The sequence below is a fragment of the Coccinella septempunctata genome, chromosome X (assembly GCF_907165205.1).
Source record: "Coccinella septempunctata chromosome X, icCocSept1.1, whole genome shotgun sequence".
NCBI lineage: Eukaryota > Metazoa > Arthropoda > Insecta > Coleoptera > Coccinellidae > Coccinella > Coccinella septempunctata.
Window position 1 is genome coordinate 23,089,400 of NC_058198.1, and position 19,120 is coordinate 23,108,519.

The 19,120-nt window shown below is 39.0% G+C and overlaps 1 long non-coding RNA gene across 1 annotated transcript; it reads left to right on the forward strand.

Moving 5' to 3' along the window:
- The first annotated feature begins 5,531 nt into the window (after positions 1 to 5,531).
- Positions 5,532 to 7,431, forward strand: LOC123321826. Its single transcript, XR_006538948.1, has 3 exons — positions 5,532 to 6,245; positions 6,340 to 6,511; positions 7,371 to 7,431. It is a non-coding gene; the product is annotated as an uncharacterized LOC123321826 (long non-coding RNA).
- Positions 7,432 to 19,120: the final 11,689 nt, after the last annotated feature.

A 19,120-nucleotide genomic window follows, 5' to 3' on the forward strand; every position in this document is an offset into this window, starting at 1 on the left:
ATTTTAATGCAAAAATCCGAGGGGGCGTTAAACGATAAATTTACCCTAAAGAACCTGAAAAAGTTTTTTTTTATAAAAGATTAATATTTTTGGATTTACACATTTTAGAAAAATGATTTAGTTTATTAAAATTATAACACTTAGCATTATATGCTGGATATTCCCCACGTTGATATTGCTGACCACATCTTCGACATTGGCGTTGAAATTGAAGTTCGTTTATGTTGAATTTCTTCTGTCCTGCTTGATTTTGATTTAATTCAAAACCAAAATTACTCAGAAATGAAAACTAAAATAATTATTCTAAAATGAGGGGGTAGGTTTGAAAACTACCTTCTCGTTACATCCCTGGGCTTCGGTATAAAAATTGAATCCACGATGAAATAGGGGATTAAATTTTTCACGATGAAATCTACTAAGTCCGGTTAACGGTTTGACTATTCACGGCAAAACGATTGAGATTGGATTTACATTAAACAAGTTCATCTTATCTACTCCAGGTGGCGTATACTCGGCTAATGCTATCTCGGTTGCCCCCACTCTATGGTCCGCGTTGACGTGTGTCCGCTTCGGTGGTGCTGTCGGTAGTCGGTGACGTGACGAAGTTCTGTAGTCTATCAGCTAACCTCCAATTGTCAAGTTCCGCCGGGTGGTTCCAAATTTCAATTTCCATTTCCATCGGTGAAAGAAATGCCGGAAAATCGTGAAAACAGTGCAGGATGAAATCTTCAAAGTGAGTACCATTTCGATTTGTCATTCGTTGTGTTATTTCTGGACCATTTTAGGGTGGACCTCGCAAAGCCGTCTCCGGGTACATGCCATGGGGGTTAACAGTTGCCAATATCATCCAACCAGGGTAGTTTGGAACAACAATGGGCGTCGTTGACTCCCCTTGTGACGGTGGTGAACTTCTCCGAGGGCGTTGGAATCGGCAGCAGTTGTAGGTTGCATAAAAATGAGACAAAAGCACTTAGTGCACTGATATTCTTGAGCAGAGGGATAACAGGGTGTACGGTGGAATTTCGGAAGAAGCGGTAAGTACGGTCGGTAATTTTAATAAGGAGATACAAATTTCATGTTCTATTTCACTTACCGTTCAGGCCAGTGTTGTATATTCATTAGTTCTAATAGTGTATATTGCTCTATGTTTTGTCTGTCTTAATGTATACATGTGCAGAATACGTGGTTAGCAAGGGGGAATGAATCAGTCGATATCGATGTCTTTTATATTCTCACCTGAACCTACCAAATCAATAAATTATAAAACATGGCACAGTCGTGTAGTCCGTGTAGAGTTTAGTGAAACTAAATAAGTGAGAATATTGTTACGGCAAATAAATAAATAAATAAGTGGACTCAAGGAAAATTAACAATTCACAATGCACTCGTGCATTAGAACCAATTCCGATGAAGGGAAATTCATCACATAATTGGATGGTATGGAAACAGAAATTTTTAAATTATCTGATAGCAACAAAAGCATCGGAAAAACCGGAAGCTGTTCAATGTGCCAAGCTGATTCACTTCATTGGTGATGAGGGCCTGGAAATTTACAATACGTTCCCATTCACTGACTCCGAAAAAGATAAAATTGAACCTCTAATTGCAAAATTCGAGCAGTATTTCGTACCAAAGAAAAAAGTCGACTTTGAGCGATATAAGTTTTTTACCCTGCGACAACATCACGAAACAATTGAACAATTTGTAACATTTTGAAAAATACTGCTAAGAATTGTGAATTTCATCCGGAAAATGAAGATGGACTCATAAAAACTATGCTGGTGATCGGTGTGAAAAGTGAATCGTTACGAGAGAAATTATAACAAAACATTGACTTGAAATTAAATAAAGTAGTAGAATTGTGCTCAGTGTATGAAAGTGCCAAATCGCAGTGCGAATTAATGAAGAATGGAAACCTTTTCGAGGATGGTTCCACCAAAGTTGATGATGTTGGTGAAAATTCCAGAAAACATCGACTGCAGGCATCGACATCCAAGGTCAAATCAGCGGCCCAGATGAAATTTTCAGAACACCGACGATACCAGCGAGATGAGAGCGGTATGAATAAAAACATAAAGAATTGTACTCGTTGTGGATATTCACATCCGATAAATAAACGCCTTGCATATAAAAAAAGTGTTCGAAATGTGGGTGGCGAATTGAATCATTTTGCTGCTTGCTGTAAAATGAGAAATATAAATTTTATTGATGATTCCAACGTACAAGAAGGTGATTTTATTATAAATTGTATTAATGAGTTACATCAAAATAATAATCATAATAAGAATTGGACAATTACACTGCAAATGGAAAATATAAAAATTAAACTTAAAATTGATACGGGGGCTTGTGTAAATATAATTAACTATAAAGACTTTTTAGATCTGAAGAAAAAACTAAACACAAAAATAGTTAGGGCTGATAATAAACTGATTTCTTATACAGGTAACAAAATTCCTATTATTGGTAAATGTTTTCTTAATATAAATTATAGAAATGAATTGTACAATTCAGAATTTTTAGTAGTTAAGGGTGATCAATACCAAGCGATCATTGGCCTAGACACTTGTTTAAAATTGAATTTGATTAAGAAGGTTGAAGCTGTTGAAAATAATAATTTAGATAATGAAGAATATAAAAACTTAATTAACGAATATGAGGATATTTTTAAAGGAATAGGAAAACTAAATAAGCATCATCATATTGAATTGAAAGACGATGCAGTACCATGTATACATCCTGTTCGAAAAGTTCCATTTGCGATTGAATCAAAATATAAAGAGACTTCAGAACAATTAGTTAAGCAAAAAATCATTGAACCAGTAGAAGGAGTAAAAGAAATAATGGTAATTTGCGTATATGTTTAGATCCCCAGGAATTAAATAAATCAATTAAAAGGGAATACTTCAAGTTGCCCACAATTGACGAGTTGATTTCGAAATTAAATGGTGCATGTTACTTTTCGGTGTTAGACGCAGCAAGTGGTTTTTGGAATATACCCTTAGATGAAGCTAGTAGTGAATCGTGTACATTTGGGACCCCATTTGGTCGTTTCCGTTTTTTGAGAATGCCGTATGGTCTTAAATCAGCCCCTGAAGTTTTTCAGAAAAGATTTAAAGAAATTTTTGACGGTCAGGATACTGAAGTTTATATTGATAATTTATTGATTTCACAGGTGTGATGAGGCAGATTTTGCCCCGCCACTAAAAGAAAATTTCTTCACCTATACTTGTATAATAAGACCCATCAACCGAAATATTTTCGAAGAAAACCGTTATGTTATCATAGGGGGTCTTTACCGATTGATATTATGTCATTGTTTTCCACCGACCAGTCCCATATTTGTAGCGGAAACCGTATATGTCTTTTGTTTTCAGAATTCATATATTTTATAATTATTCCCGTTCAACCGTACATTTTCTGAATCGAGAGCGGTCTTTCAACTTGTTCAGTTTTTTTCCTTCTCTTCAGTTGTTTCTGTTTCTTTCCGAGCCGGCTGATTGACCGAACAATTTGAGTGCAGCCAATGGGGAAATGAGTTACCGATAGTGGGGGACAGTTTTCCCGAGGAGTGGTACTTCTTCGAGCCCTGCGCGGAAGGTCAAGAGCGAGGTCAGTGGAGATCGAGCTGCCGAGGAAAGTGCGTAAGGTGTTATTGCCGTGAGTTGGAAATTACGTCAAGAAGTTTGAAAGTTTAAGGCAAGTCACTTGTAACGGGTTTGGTCGGGAAAAGGATTAATCTCGAGCGCCAGCTATTCTTTCAATAGGGAGAAATAGCAAACCCACCCAGGTACCTACTAGTCGGAGACAGAGTTGGGTTTATCTAAGGTGGTAGCGATAACAAGTACTTTAAAACCGAATTTATTACAACAATCTAAATTACAGTGAACTATACAGTTATTTCCAAGTCAAGAAATATATTCAGCTGATGACCAAGTTCAAAAATAAGGAAAACAGAAATGTAATAACTTGTCACGGTGATCAGAAAGTGAAATCAATGAATCAAAGAATATTCTAATCAACTATATTCAGTCAAACTATCAGGTATCAAAGAAAGCAAACAATTAATAGCAGTCACTTTGATTCCTTCTGAGACAATAACGGATGTACGGGGTTTACACAAAATTTACAGCAACCGGGTGTCTCAGAAAGATCCAAGTCTCTGTAATCGGTTAATTTAGCAATGGGTTTGATCCCGAGCACTTCCAGTGATTTTCAGTGTACAGGCCAATCAGAATTTGAAACTATTTAATAAACGGGACGGGGCTGATACAGGTGAAACACAATGCAACAATTTACAGGATAACGGGGTAGTTTATCGTGGTCTCTCCGTGGCAACCTTGGGTGTACACGCCAAGCATTACCAGTAGAAAAACTTCGAGACTTCTGCCGATTGGTTTCTGTCACCAGATAGCCAGGCGAGAGAAGTCTGCGGTAAACGGGAAATCTACACGGAACACAACAGGGGTAGTACGGTATAAGTTACTGCGGTCTTTCTGTGGCAACCTTGGGTGTCACACGCCAAGCATTACCAGTAGAAAAACTTCGAGACCTCTGCCGATTGGTTTCCGTCACCAGATAGCCAGGCGACAGAAGTCTGCGTTAAACGGGAAGTCTAAACGGAACACAAATGGGGTAGGACGGGATAGGTTACTGTGGTCTTTCTGTGGCAACCTTGGGTGTCACACGCCAAGCATTACCAGTAGAAAAACTTCGAGATTTCCGTCGACTGGTCTTGGTTCACCAGAGAACCAGGCGACAGAAGTCTGCGTTAAACAGGAGGATTAACAACAAGGATTAACACAATTTAACAAATAAAAGAATGCAACTTTGAATCACGAAGTATGCGGTATCAAGGAGAGACTTACAGTTTGTTCCGGTACGGTCACACCACCATTTAGCAGAAAAAAATAAAGAAAAGCAAAGGAAAACTCCAATACGAAGACAGACTTAATTAAAGCGGAAAAATTAAAGAATCACGAAGGAATCAAGAAAAGAATCACTACCGAATCAAGACTGAAAACAGAATCGCAGAATGACTACCGAATGAATAATCATGAATTCAATAACGAATGACTACCGAATGAATAATAATGAATTAATTCTCGTCTGGTGGTGCGGTCCTATTTATTAACTCTCCAACATGTGGACGGTCACGTGATCAAAATTGCACTCAAAATTCGGAATTCTCGAATATTCTCCCCAGAAGAAATATTCTCGGTGGCGGTTATCTCTTTATCGGTAAAAGAAACTGTCGTTATCTGCAATCCACGTTGTTTTATACTGAATTCGGTGTGTTTTTGTGGACTGAAAAACAACGCCGAATGCAGAAAGACACTTTTTCTTTATTTTGGATTCTTACGGCGGATTAAGGATGGAAATTTCAATTATACGGAATTTGAATTTATTAATCAGGATTCTGAAAAATATTTCCACAATGAAACGGAATAACTATATTGAAACTGAAATCTCCATCAGACGGTGTTGCATTGTTTCAACTGGAAAATACAGGGAAACGGATATATAAAACGAGGCTTGATTTTTATTAAAAACAATCAAGTATCGTTACATCCCCCTCCCCTGGGAAAAATTGAAGTTGCGTTGAAGACACAAGTTCAATTTAATAAGGGGTAACTGGCCCATCAAAAAAAAAAAAAAAAAAAATAAAATTAATCGGAAGTTCAAATCGGTTAAGTGCTCGCTATCTCACCCTTACAGAGTTCTCATCCTAATCTAAACAGTACAATAGAAGTGATATCCGGATCTGCTCACAGGCGTTGTTCAGTAATCGTCCGGTGTGCGCTCCTTCCATGTATAGTGGCTCCCTCCTATCCATGATCCATGATCCATACTCTGCGCTCTGCGTTACGCTCCGTGATCGGTGTCGTCCCTAGCTATGGACCGAAGTGCGTGTGATCTTTGATCCGATTGTCGGTAGACGTTTGACATAACCTATTCCGTGGCACTCTATGACTGTCGTTGGTTCGGTGGTATCTGTCAGAAACAACGTGCTTTTAGTGGAATGAAATTACTCCAGAATTGGGAAATGAAATCGATGGCAACATAAAACGGTGAGTACTCCATATCGATTGTTCCATTTCATATTAACGGTTGGATTTTAGGGAACTATCATTCACGATGAAATGGGCTGATGAGGCATCTTTGATGTTGACCACTTGTTGGCACTGTTTCCTTCTTGGATGTTGGTTCGGTGCATCATTTGGCTACGAAGATGGGTCAAGCAGGTGAGTTTGGAATAACCTCTTCATCAAACCAAAGTTCTTTCGATTAGTACTTCAAGTGGGAAGAACCATTCACTAACTTGTGTTCTCGTTGTAGGTGGAAATGTACCCAAGCTTGAAATCACTCGTTGTTGGAGGTGAATTGGATCCTCTCACAACACTGGAGGTGGGTGTGGACATTCACTGTGTGCCAGAATATTGTTCGGAGTTGGAACGTAATCCCTGACGGAGGAATGGTGGAGGCTCTCTGATCCGACAGTCCCCGTTAGGTAGGTTAGCAGCTGAACTTTCATTTAAATCTTGTTGGAGTAATTGATATCCTAGAACAGACTTAACTGCCACATAGGTTATGTTTTAACAGTAGAACATTGACAGTATACAGAGCTTTTTCCAGTTTTCTCGGGTAGAATTAATTGAACAGATCACGGATATGCACTTTCACCAGTATCGGTGTTACAATTTCATAGAAAAAGTTACACAGGAGAACAGTAGTAGAGAACTAGATACAATTCAGACTATCTATCCAGTTTTTAAGGTAGTACGGTTAGTATTTGTTAATCGTTATTCATCTTAACTACTCTGAATACAATATTTAAAGCAATGGTTTGTCTCGGAACCTTGTGAATTCACAGAATAATTTAACGGATTTCAAGCTGTGCTTTGTTCTGTCTACAGGACATACCTTTCAGAAACACAGACAGTTGACAATTATTGACATGTCGGTGCTGCTGAACGGATTGTCTATATCTAGATGAATTTGACCATTTGATAATGTTTTCCAATTGTAATTGCAAAGCTTGAACGGTATCATGAATCCATTCAATCCACTGAACAAAATGTAGAAAGAAAGTATTGTTTCTAGTTAGATGACATGGTAGATACTGATTTGTTCGGTGAAGTGAATAGGATATGAAATCTTATACGGTGACGGTTGCTGTCAGGATATTGACAAAGGGTTTTTCAAATCACCGGTGTGATGGTTAACGGAACGGTAATAAAACGAAATTTCACATGACTGGGGATCATGTTTGATTAACGGGTGAACAGTAAAAATATCTATCCTGAGTGAAACGGTTTTAAATCTTTAATATGGATGTTGGTAACCTTCTTACCCTTTTCATCTTTCAGATCATACACTACAGGAGAGACTACCTTAATAACGGTATACGGTCCGGCGAACTTTTTAGATGACAGTATATTGACAACGGATGATAACGGATTTGTGCGACGGAGAACTTTGTCACCTACATGGAAGCGAACTTCTCTACGGCGTAGGTTGTAATGATGAGCCTGCTGTTCAAAAGCCCTGTACAACCGAGCTTGCACAAACTCATGTGCTTCCTGTAGGTGCCGGATTTGTTCTGTACGGTGAGTCATGTCTCTATTTACTTCGGTTGGGTTACTGGTTTCCTCATTTTGGGGTTTTGTCGAATAAATCGCCCTAGGGACATTTAGTTCCCTACCAAAATTCAGAAAAGCCGGAGTAAACCCGGTAGACTCTTGTTTAGCGGTGTTAATAGCAAAAACTAATTCCCCTAACTTTTCATCCCAGTTTCTCTGATCGGTTTCGCAAAATTGTGCAATCATAGTTTTCAGGGTTCGATTTGCCCTTTCTACCGGACTACACTGGGGTGAGTACGGTGGGGTAAATCTGTGAGCTATATTCAGTTCCTGAAGGCTGTTTTTAAATAACTTACTATCATACTGTACTCCATTATCGGAGATAACAACGGACGGACATCCATATTTCAGGATGATTTGTTCGTATAACGCAGAATAAACGGTTTTGGCTGTAGCTTTTCGCAACGGGCGGCACTCGATCCACTTCGTGAAGCGATCTTGCATGACCACAATGTAAGAATTACCTTTTTTACTTCGGGGTAACGGTCCGACGATATCTGTAGATACTTCCCTGAATGGTGCATCTGCCATCCTGTGTGGTTGCATCTTCCCAGCAGTTTTCTGTTGCGAAACTTTGTAGCGTTGGCACGAAGTGCAGTTTCTAACATATTTCGCAATGTCTCGGAACATACCAGGCCAGTAGTAATTCCGGGCAATCCTGGAACTTGTCTTGGCGATCCCCATATGTCCGGCTAGTTCCGAATCATGATTCTCCTTCAGTACTTCGGAACGCTGTTCGGTGGGTACGCATAATTTCCAGGGTTGTCCAGTTCCAATTTCTTTGAAGTCTGATGGATCCCAAAAATGTCGGAACAGTTTCCCATCGATTATGGCATAATCTGGGAAATTTCTTGGGTCCTTCTGAACCTCCTGTAGTTTCCTGTTGTACCATCGGCAATGAATTTCCACTTTGGCCAGGTATACGGAATCTACGGACGGTAACGGTTTGAGAGACGGGCTGTCAGCAGGTGTATTCAGGGATTTTCTCCGGCCCTGTACCTCAACAGCTTTTCCAATTTCCGGTGTTGGTTTGGCAATCAGTCGACCTTCCAGGTAACAGTCGGCGGTACTGAGGTTAATGGAAAAATTGAATCTTCCTAGTACGTCCATTCCTAGTATGAGGTCTACTGGTAAATCAGGCACCAACAAAAATTTAATGTCGGTCAAGGAATAATCAGCCAGGTGGACGGCGGTAGTGTAGAGTTTGGGTGTTGTCGTGGGTTGACCATTTGCGACCACCACGAAACCATTCTCAACATGTTGTCCGGTGATTCCCTTGCTTTCACATTGTTTTGCCACTTTCCGACTTACGAAACTCTTCGTGGCTCCAGTGTCAACTAATGCTTTGTAGTGCTCTCCGGCTATCTTAACTTTGACAAGCGGTCGGTTATCATTCCAGGCAGTCGATGTCATGGGAGTCAGTGTGTTGGGAGATATGGTCGACTCCTTCTCCATACCTCCGTCTAGTTTTCCGGACGGCAGGGACAATCTCGTGAGAGAATGTTTTTCCTCTGGCAACGAGAACAGAACAACCTCGGTCGTCCTCGACATTCTCGTCGCATGTGGCCGTATTCACCACATCGGAAGCACTGTGTTTGGAAAGATAATTTCCTCGTCGGTGGATCAGTCCCGTTTCCCTGTGTTTCCTGTCGGTCTCCTTGTTGGTTTGATCGTCGTGTTGGTATAGGTGATGGAGCTCGGTCGGGTGAACCTGTATTTTGCTTGTCGACTCGTGCCGTTGGTCGATCCGGTCTTGGCTGGGTGTTTCTAGGCGGTGACAGCGGTGTTTGTGGTCTGTTGTGACCTACTGGTACTGGTGGTTCTGAGTTTCCTGCTATGTTTTCGGTGTCCAAGGAGAAACTGGCCTGTTGCCGGTTTTGTTGGGATGGACGATACGTCAGGTGGGGCTCGTCAAGAAGACCTGGTTTCGACGGTGGCCTGGTGTACTGGCTCATTTGCCACTGTACTAATTCGAAAACCTTTCCTTTTCGCAGGAGCTCATCGTAGGTGTTAGTCTCCTGGAATGCTAAGGCCTGTTGTAGGGTCGGTAACAGCCTCTGCCTGATGATTCGGATTTGTTCCGTTTCGGTTGGTCTACTGTATGTTAACTTCTGGAACAAATTCTGCATTCGAGTGACGTACATCAGCAGTTTTTCATCAGGGCCCTGCGTTCTCCTTTTTATTTCTTCCAACAGGTTCTCCTCATAGTTCACCGGTAAAAATGCTTCCTTAAGTTGCTCCTTGAAATCCTGCCAGTTCCTGAATGTACCCCTCCTGGGGATGAACCAATCCCTGGCATCCTTCCGCAGTAGTTCATAAACTGACTCGAACACTTGTTCTAGGGGCACCTTACGAGATTCGGCCAATCTCTCCACCTCCTCGATGAAGCCGCTCACACTACCTGTGCCACCAAATGAAATATTCCATTTGTGGACAGGAATGGTTGGCACCGGTGACGGTCGAGGTTCCGGCTCTAATGGTACTCTCTCTCTGGACATGGTCCTGCCAGAGCTCACACAAGATGCAGGTAAGTGTGGAAAAGATACTCTACGGGTAGAATTAATCCATCTTCTTGGTGTCGGACCTTCAGGTGATGCTGTCCCACAGTCCTGTGACTGGGTGACAGGTAATGCCGGTATCTGCCGCAGTAATGCTGTACATGTCCGCCTTGTCTCGTTCATGACATGTTCTAATGTTTTATTCCTTACAGGTGTACCAGGATGTGAGACACCAGCAGCTATCGGAAGATTGACCCCATCTCCAAGATCAATCAGGGATGTTTCAGCTCTTTCCGGTTGGATCGGGGACATCCCAGGTGAACTGGGAACCTCCACATCCAAGAGGGACCGTTCCTGCTGACTGGATGGCTGTCCACGGGTGTTGCTACTACTCAGTTGCTCCAGCGTCTCCAAGGCCTTAGTTGTAGTCGCCTTCAGTTGTTCGATCAGTTGTAACTGTGCTTCATTGGAAGTGACAATAAAGTTCAGTCTTCCCTGAATGTGTGTTAATCTTGTGAATATTCGCGGAAATTCGTTAGTCGCATTAGCGTGATTGAAATTCTGAAGTGCTTCCACTAGATCGGTGAGTTTATTTTGGCAAATGTCGATATCCAGTGTGGGGTTCATTGATGTGCAAGGCTGTAGCGGTATGTCTGACTGTAACACTTGTCGTAGTAGACTCCGCTTTGTCATCACAGTGCTTGGTATTGACTGTCCTCTCAGTTCTAGTTCATAAGTCAATTCATCACTGAGCAGCCTGTTCACATCCATGTTCAATGACATATCGTTCAACTATCTTGCCACCCGACTCACGATCCAGTAACTCACACTCAATAAGTTCGATGCCTGGTATGAAATAATGTAAAGTTGAAGTTCAAAGCTAACACACGGAATAATTCAACACTGGTTATAATGTTTCAGTATCACTAAGTCCGATTAAATATCACTATCACTAAAGCCCGGATGAACAACTAACTCAATGAAATTCACTTAAGCTCGGATGAATAATCAATTAAAAAAAAAAAAAATTTACTAAAGTCCGGATGGATAATTAATTCAATAAAATTCACTGAAACCCGGATGAAAAATTAACTCAATAAAATTCACTGAAGTCCGGATGAATACTAAAGTCGGGATGGATAATTAACTCAATAAAATTCGCTGAGGCCCGGATGAATCATTAACTCAACAAAATTCACTGAAACCCGGATTAATAATCAATGTCCAATCGAGGAAGCACCTATTATTCTATCACTCACTATTTATCGGTCACTTGACAGCTCACTGTTAACCTAACACTTGTTCGAAGGAATAGGTTACCTGTCAACAAAATATTTCAGACCAAGTCCACTATCGGTTTTAACAGCCAAGAAAATTATTTCGGTTCAAGTTCACTTACAGTTTTACCTTTCTGAAGCTATTTTCAGTTCGAGCTCACCTAATTCAAAGGGAATAATTCACCAACAGTGTCTCAACGGTTTCAAATAAAATAAAGTAATCAGAGAAACAACAAGTCCAATGCGGTTATAATCACAATAAACTATCAGAGTTATAATGAACACTTGTCAACCAGCAAATAAATCAAAGGGGGAAAGGGAAAAGAAAACACAGTCAGTTTTATTATTCAAGTGAAAATCATAAGCGTGTGAAAATCATAAGTCAATTCAATATTGTGCGGTTATCAGAAATAGCTGGTTAACTGTTCGGTTCTGTTTATAGGTTACCAGTGATGTTCTATTATAACTCAAGATAGGTTAACTCAACGCAATCAGCAAATCGGTCACTGAACTGATCTAAATAAATTATATTTCAGAAATATAAGCCGGATAAAATTTCTTGCAAGTCAACAGCTGAATAAATTGGTTTGTATGGTTCACCGTTCAAAACTATTCTCCTCGGTTAGATAAAAAAAAAAAGTTATTCCAAAACTGAACCCGGTTTTAAGAGTCCCAACGCTCGGGCGTCAATTTTGTAACGGGTTTGGTCGGGAAAAGGATTAATCTCGAGCGCCAGCTATTCTTTCAATAGGGAGAAATAGCAAACCCACCCAGGTACCTACTAGTCGGAGACAGAGTTGGGTTTATCTAAGGTGGTAGCGATAACAAGTACTTTAAAACCGAATTTATTACAACAATCTAAATTACAGTGAACTATACAGTTATTTCCAAGTCAAGAAATATATTCAGCTGATGACCAAGTTCAAAAATAAGGAAAACAGAAATGTAATAACTTGTCACGGTGATCAGAAAGTGAAATCAATGAATCAAAGAATATTCTAATCAACTATATTCAGTCAAACTATCAGGTATCAAAGAAAGCAAACAATTCATAGCAGTCACTTTGATTCCTTCTGAGACAATAACGGATGTACGGGGTTTACACAAAATTTACAGCAACCGGGTGTCTCAGAAAGATCCAAGTCTCTGTAATCGGTTAATTTAGCAATGGGTTTGATCCCGAGCACTTCCAGTGATTTTCAGTGTACAGGCCAATCAGAATTTGAAACTATTTAATAAACGGGACGGGGCTGATACAGGTGAAACACAATGCAACAATTTACAGGATAACGGGGTAGTTTATCGTGGTCTCTCCGTGGCAACCTTGGGTGTACACGCCAAGCATTACCAGTAGAAAAACTTCGAGACTTCTGCCGATTGGTTTCTGTCACCAGATAGCCAGGCGAGAGAAGTCTGCGGTAAACGGGAAATCTACACGGAACACAACAGGGGTAGTACGGTATAAGTTACTGCGGTCTTTCTGTGGCAACCTTGGGTGTCACACGCCAAGCATTACCAGTAGAAAAACTTCGAGACCTCTGCCGATTGGTTTCCGTCACCAGATAGCCAGGCGACAGAAGTCTGCGTTAAACGGGAAGTCTAAACGGAACACAAATGGGGTAGGACGGGATAGGTTACTGTGGTCTTTCTGTGGCAACCTTGGGTGTCACACGCCAAGCATTACCAGTAGAAAAACTTCGAGATTTCCGTCGACTGGTCTTGGTTCACCAGAGAACCAGGCGACAGAAGTCTGCGTTAAACAGGAGGATTAACAACAAGGATTAACACAATTTAACAAATAAAAGAATGCAACTTTGAATCACGAAGTATGCGGTATCAAGGAGAGACTTACAGTTTGTTCCGGTACGGTCACACCACCATTTAGCAGAAAAAAATAAAGAAAAGCAAAGGAAAACTCCAATACGAAGACAGACTTAATTAAAGCGGAAAAATTAAAGAATCACGAAGGAATCAAGAAAAGAATCACTACCGAATCAAGACTGAAAACAGAATCGCAGAATGACTACCGAATGAATAATCATGAATTCAATAACGAATGACTACCGAATGAATAATAATGAATTAATTCTCGTCTGGTGGTGCGGTCCTATTTATTAACTCTCCAACATGTGGACGGTCACGTGATCAAAATTGCACTCAAAATTCGGAATTCTCGAATATTCTCCCCAGAAGAAATATTCTCGGTGGCGGTTATCTCTTTATCGGTAAAAGAAACTGTCGTTATCTGCAATCCACGTTGTTTTATACTGAATTCGGTGTGTTTTTGTGGACGGAAAAACAACGCCGAATGCAGAAAGACACTTTTTCTTTATTTTGGATTCTTACGGCGGATTAAGGATGGAAATTTCAATTATACGGAATTTGAATTTATTAATCAGGATTCTGAAAAATATTTCCACAATGAAACGGAATAACTATATTGAAACTGAAATCTCCATCAGACGGTGTTGCATTGTTTCAACTGGAAAATACAGGGAAACGGATATATAAAACGAGGCTTGATTTTTATTAAAAACAATCAAGTATCGTTACACACTTGTAGCATTATTGTTCCTTTCGTAGTGCATACCTGAAAATAGCCATTTTCCGCTTTCTTTAGTCTGTTGGACTGGCTGAGAATACTTACCTACCGTTTAAACTTGACCTAGTGATCGTAGACTGTGTAGAGTGCCGGCCATCTGTGTCCGTGCGACCGCCGTGGGGTCTCCGTGGGACTTGGAGTTTCTACCGTATTTTTGGTGCTTATTTTGTTAATATATTGCCGATTTCCGACCGATCAAGTTACAGGTTTGACAGTTCCTTCCGACCTGTTGTCTGACTGGCAGCCTTTTTGAGGACCACAGAGAGAGAGAGAGAGACAAAGAGAGAGAGACAGCACTGCCATTCGACTGAGGCCAGCTACGGTACCGATTTCCGCCGACAGAGGGTAACAGAGAGAGAGAGACAAGGAGAGAGAGACAGGGTGCACTGCCATTCGACTGAGACCAGCCACTGTACCGATTTCCGCCGACAGAAGGAGTGACTTGCCAGGATCCCAACAGACCGTAACTACCGTCTATTTCCACCGTACTCCTCTGGAGTGACCGTACAAAATTTAACCGTATTTACCGTCTATTTCAACCGTATTCTCCTGGAGAGACCGTGTTTCATCAGCCGCCCCCACACTGACCAGGACGCCGGTTGACATCAATATTTGTTGAGACTTGTACATTTCTGTATATAATTTAATCCAGTAGGAATAAAGGACTTAACATTTATTTTGATGATCTGAAGAAAAAACTAAACACAAAAATAGTTAGGGCTGATAATAAACTGATTTCTTATACAGGTAACAAAATTCCTATTATTGGTAAATGTTTTCTTAATATAAATTATAGAAATGAATTGTACAATTCAGAATTTTTAGTAGTTAAGGGTGATCAATACCAAGCGATCATTGGCCTAGACACTTGTTTAAAATTGAATTTGATTAAGAAGGTTGAAGCTATTGAAAATAATAATTTAGATAATGAAGAATATAAAAACTTAATTAACGAATATGAGGATATTTTTAAAGGAATAGGAAAACTAAATAAGCATTATCATATTGAATTGAAAGACGATGCAGTACCATGTATACATCCTGTTCGAAAAGTTCCATTTGCGATTGAATCAAAATATAAAGAGACTTCAGAACAATTAGTTATGCAAAAAATCATTGAACCAGTGGAAGGAGTTAAAGAAAAAATGGTAATTTGCGTATATGTTTAGATCCCCAGGAATTAAATAAATCAATTAAAAGGGAATACTTCAAGTTGCCCACAATTGACTCCTCTGGAGTGACCGTACAAAATTTAACCGTATCTACCGTCTATTTCAACCGTATTGTCCTGGAGAGACCGTGTTTCATCAGCCGCCCCCACACTGACCAGGACGCCGGTTGACATCAATATTTGTTGAGACTTGTACATTTCTGTATATAATTTAATCCAGTAGGAATAAAGGACTTAACATTTATTTTGATGCCAGTTATTTTTGCCAGTGAGAGACAGTTCCCTAAATCAGTTAGAACTAGGTTTTCGTCAGAAGAGGTAGGTACTCTTTTTGAACGATTAAAAACCGTCAGAAAGCAGAGACAAAGAAGACGCTACCACCCTAGTTTTCACTGCTACCCTTCTCCACTGATCATTCAAGTCTACCCGGGCTCTCTAATTTTTGGAGATTCTGTGAGAGACGTGGGGTTCCACTGATTGCCCTACTGGCGCCCGAGCAAAGGTAAGGAGCGTCCAGGGTGAGAGAAAAAGCCCATCACACAGGCCAACACACATTTTGGTGCCTGCGATTTTTTAACTGTTCCTGAGTAATTTTTGGATGCAGAATGTAAAAAAGTTCTCAGATTTTGTCTATCAGATCTAGTTTTTGAGATTTTAAAAAAAAATTGTGTATATAATTTACGTTATAACTGTTATAATATATAATATTACTATTGACAGTTAAAAAAAACAAAGACATATGGATTTAAGTATTTATTGCAAAAACTTAATTTGCATAATTAGGTTAGTCACTAATCACATAAAAATTTCCTTTTATACGATTTTCTAGAATGGAGTTTACTAGGGCAGTCTCGCTGAAGGCTCCAGCAGTAGTCCGCCATCATGTGGCTACCCCATCGTCCTTGATAACGATCTTCCATAGTTTTAATATCCTGATGGAATCTTTCCCCCCTGTTCTTCACTACAATCACCTAAGTTTTCTGGAAAACGATCTAGGTGGCTGTGGAGGTAGTGAACTTTTATACTCATGTTACAGCCGAGAATATTAAAATTTGAAAGCATAGTTTCCACTTATTCTACGTAATTCTCTGCTTTATGATTGACAAGAAAATTTTGTGCTACTTGAACAAATGAACTCCAAGCGTTAGATTCAGTCTCGTTCATTGATGTGGCGAATTGTGCATATTTAACAAGTTGCCTTATTTGAGGACCATCAAATATACCAGCTTTTAGTTTTTCCGTGCTAATGCCAGGAAATTTACGTGACAAATACACAAAACAATTTCCATCTCGATTTAAAGCCTTCACAAATTGCTTCATTAGGCCTAGCTTGATATGCAAGGGCGGAAGTAAGATTTTTTCTCTTGAAACCAAAGGTTCGTTGATCACGTTTTGTATTCCTTGAATCATGACATCTCTTGAAGGCCAATTTTTGTTAACCCAGTGCTCATTTTTAGCTCTGCTGTCCCAAAGGCACAAAAAACAAGGATATTTTGTATAACCACTCTTCTGTCCAAGGAGGAAGTTAATCATTTTTAAATCAACACAAATTGACCACTGATGTTCTTCGTATTTAATTTTTCTCAAAAATAATGCTATTGTTTCATATTCTTCCTTCATGGTGGTAGAATGACCAATAGCAATTGAGCCATATTTGTAACCGTTATGTAAAAGAACACATTTTAAACTACGTTTTGTCTTTTATCAGAAAAAAATATACCATTTAACCTGTAACGTGTATCTCAGAAACTAGAGCTGATAGAAAAAATCTGGTGGCATTTTTGAAATCAGCACATTAAAAACATCTAAAATCAAATGTTAGATTTCCGGCACCAAATTTTTTTTTCATTTTGTTGGCCTGTGTTTTTGGAAGTACTAGAGATGAACATGATTTGAGATTGAGGAAAGCTTTGGAGACTGCGCGTAGGCATGGCATCAAATTCAACTTAAATAAATGTAATTTTGGTTTAAATCAAATCATAATGTACTATTTCAGTGGAATTCGGAACATGATAAAGCTTTCAATAAACTGAAGGAAAAAATAAAAAAAGGCACAACACTTCAATATTTCAATCCAAGATTACCTGTTACAGTGTCAGTTGATTCAAGTCAATTTGGTTTAGGTGCCGTGTTGATGCAAGAAGGTAAACCGTGTGCTTATGCGAGATCTAATTTAGAAATTGTTGTTTCAGTTGATGCTAGTATGAATGGTCTCGGAGCTTGTTTGCTTCAACAGAATTTACCTGTTTATTACGCATCCAAAAGCTTAACTGATTCCCAGTCATCTCAAGCCCAAATTACCAAAGAACTGCAAGCTGTTTACTTTGGACTCACGAAGTTTCATGATTTCGTTTTTGGAAGGCAAGTTATTGTTGAAACAGATCACAAGCCACTTATTTCTTTGATGAATAAGCCACTGAATAAAATTCCCGCACGCCTTCAGCGTATATTTTTATATCTTCAAAGATATAATTTTAAATTAATCTATAAACGTGGCAAAGATCTTATTTTAGCTGATTCACTTTCGAGAGCGTGTATCAGTTCAACAGCAAGTGACGAAATCGATTTGAAAGATGTTATTTGCGTAGTCACTGAGGCCAATATTTCCGATGAATGTCTAAAAAAAATCAAATTTGCTACCCAATCCGATACTGAATTGCAAAAATTGAAAACATATATATTGAACGGCTGGCCCAATAATAATAAATCTATTGTGAGCTATCTGAGACCGTATTTGAAATATAAAAATGAACTTATGACTGATGATGGAATTATTTATCGTAATGCAAGTGCTGTTGTACCTATCAAAATGAGAAACGAAATTTTACAAAAAATACATTACAGTCACCTAGGATATAATAAATCTATAAGTTTAGCAGAGCAATCCGTATTTTGGCCTACAATCAGAAATGAAATTAAATCAATGATTGATAATTGTTCAGTATGTCAAAAATATCGAGCTTCTCTTCCCTCAGAACCATTAAAATCTCATAATGTTCCTTCTATTCCTTGGTACAAAATAGGTTGTGATCTTTTTGAATGGAAGGGGGTACATTATTTAATAGCAGTAGATTACTACTCCAAATTTATCGAAGTTGAACAATTGAATCGTAATATTAGTAGTAATAATGTCATTACAAGTTTAAAGAAAATCTTCGCTCGTTTCGGTGTCCCCAGGTATTTTGTTAGTGATGGAGGAACTCAATTCACATCAGAACAATTTAAGAGTTTCGCGAGGCAATGGGATTTTGAACATATTTTAACATCTCCAACGTACAGCCAATCCAATGGAATGGCTGAACGTCATGTACAAACTGCAAAGAGATTGGTAAAGAAAACTATAGAAGATAATGAAGATTTTCACCTTGCACTTTTACAATTGAGAAATGTACCATTATTCGGGAATAGTTCACCTGCAGAAATTTTGATGTCTCGTTCTACAAGAAATCCTTTATTACCTACTAATACTTATAAATTGAATTCACATTTAATAGAAAAGAAAATATATGAAAAATTTTTGAATGATAATGTTAATAGTCAACAAAGTCATTTCAATAATAGAAATGGGGTTAGACAATTGTCCGATTTAGCCCCAAACACAAGAGTCTGGGTTCAATTACAACCGAAATCAATTTGGCAGCCAGGGTTAGTATTGGAAAGATTAGAAGATAGAAGATATAGAGTTAGTGTGGAGGGAAAAGGAACATATGTAAGAAATAGAAAATTTTTAAGACCTGCTTATTCTTCATTCAAATCTCACAATAATGATACAGACAACATTTGTAGAAATAAAAAAGTTGTTTTCGAAAGTGAGCAGAATGTTCCTAATATATGTAAAAATTTAGAAGCTTTGAAAGGTTTAACTGGAATTTGTGAATCCGATTATGATTGTGAATTTCGGGATAATTTTTCATACAATGTTACTTCAT